Below are 2,439 nucleotides of genomic sequence, written 5' to 3'. Positions count from 1 at the left end.
CTTGACGTTTCGATACCGACCAAAATACAATCACTTTATGGAAGTCTCTTTCAACTTCCAAACTGGCATCTGGTTTCTCGTTCCTCCAAACCCTAACAATATGACGGTTCCCTTTTCCACTAACGTGTAATTTTGCCTAATCACTGAAAATTATTTTATGTTACAGCTCTTCATCCTCGTCCATTAGTATCACAAACTGTTCATAAAAACATAATAGTTTTACAGTGTCATCACCTTTAAATTTATGCATTAATTCCAGTTTGTAGGAGTAAACCCTCAGTTGCGTACGTAGGATCTTAGATAAGGTGGATTTAGGGACTGTCAACTACTGACTAGCTCTACGGAGAAACGTATTAGGGCTACGCCCATTCAGCTACAAAAGTATCTTCCCCCCTGAGTGCTCTAATTCCATTGCTTGGGATCCAGGTCTTTTGCAGTTGTGAGAAAGCCTAGATGCAACCCAACTTACACGTAACTTTTCTCGGCACTGGCAGCAGCTGGTAGGCCAGGATCCAGGATCCAGGAGCTTATCCAGGTAAAATTGTAAAGTAGGTGATTACGAAGCAGTTCTACATTCTTAGATGAATCTCTATGGTTCGGATCATGTTAGACCCACAAGAACACCATATATTTATCTTAACATTGCTGTGTATGTAATGTATTATTCCTTTATATACTGTATGTTTAGAGAAATAAAAATACTGACCACACATTAATGAAAAAATGCTTGAAAGTAGCTGAAAATATCAAATCTAGAACAACTGCTGGAAATAAGTTAGTAAATGATTGCCTTCATTGAGAGACCTCCAATTCTCCTAAATCCAATATCTTTTCCTTTCTGGAGGAGAGAAAATCTTTCTTGCCACACTTAGTATGTATCGAAATTGAAACATTTGAAAAGGTTTCAACCTGTCCGGGATTCGAACCTGGGCTGTCCTGGGCCTGCCGAACAGAAGCTCAATACGCTAACCACTTACCTACCGCGTCACTTAACTTTTTATCTAAATTTATAGCTAGTTAAAATCGTTGCACGTAAGATTATACAAACTATTAATGCTCGTATGAAAAGACGTTTCTTATGAGTGTCACAATGATTTACTCGAGATTTACTTCTTTAAGTCAAAAGCATCTTATAGACCTTCGTCAATGAGAAAAAATCACGAAACGTTCTTCAAGTTGAGGCTACCTCATCGATTTTAACTGCTCCCGATTTACATTACAGCAATTCTTCCTTACCGTAACATGAATGTCTAAAAAAGAAGAGCCGGCAGCATTTACGCCGATCCCAAGAGTTCCAGTATTCCCGCGCTACCCTAGCCAGCTGTTTGAAGTTGGTTATGTAAAATGTACCGAAAAATTTGAGCAAGAAAACAGAACCTAACCAACCCCTGTGGAGCTTCTAACCTGTTCCTCCTCCCCTCCTCCTCCTCCTACTATTACTGCTCTAATAATAATAATAATAATAATAATAATAATAATAATAATAATAATAATAATAATAATAATACTTTTACTATGGATTCGTATAGTAAAACTGCAATCTTATTATAATGAAAATGGTGTTATGAAAATTTAAAAAATCCTTGGGCAAGGTATGAACCCACGCCAAAAAACTATTTTCATTACTAGCACGTTACCCTGGAACACTCGGCCACGAGGGCCGACAGCAGTTGGCCTTAATTTCCGCTATATGTAGGTCATGACTGTTGATGTCCTATATATATCGGCCAATAAGATCAGAGGATATCTGAAATTCTTGGAATTTCCTGCACACCAAGGTCTGCGGGGTCGTTAGTTACGCCTTTGGGCCCGTTCCATACAGACAAATTAATTAAGTGGATATTTTTGATAAATCTGACAATAATATACGAATATATATTAATTCTAGTGCCCCTAATAGTAGACTTTTTTTTACTGAAATGGGCCCACGACTCATTATTGTTTTATTTACCTTTCCTGTGCTGTTCTGTGTATGTAATGTAGTGAACCTATTTGATGTTTCACTTATAATTTCATTTTTGTATCGTATATGGAGTAAGAAAATTTTGTCTTAAAATGGGAACCCTTCGAACGGCGGGTAGCTTCCCTGGGTGGCAGTGCCCCCCTGCTCCCACAAGTTATTTCCCTGCATCGCGGTAATCATGTTTTCTTAATTGGAAGGTATTGTTTTCGTAATTGATTTTGTAATTCTGTTATTCCTTTCTTCTTCTTCTTCTTCTTCTTCTTCTTATTATTATTATTATTATTATTATTATTATTATTATTATTATTGCAAAGTCGAGACTTGGCTACATACTGTTTTATATTTTATTAATTTTCTGATTGGATTTAAAGTTTTTTGTTGAATAATCAACTCACTCCACTTTAGGGGGTCTGGAGAAGGGAAATATTATCCTGTTGCTTTTCATTTGTTTACTTGCATGCCACCTGAATACTACA

This window comes from Thermobia domestica, chromosome 16 (assembly GCF_964235325.1).
Source record: "Thermobia domestica chromosome 16, izTheDome1.hap1.1, whole genome shotgun sequence".
Classification (NCBI taxonomy): Eukaryota; Metazoa; Arthropoda; class Insecta; order Zygentoma; family Lepismatidae; genus Thermobia; species Thermobia domestica.
Note: the sequence above shows the minus strand (reverse complement) of the source record.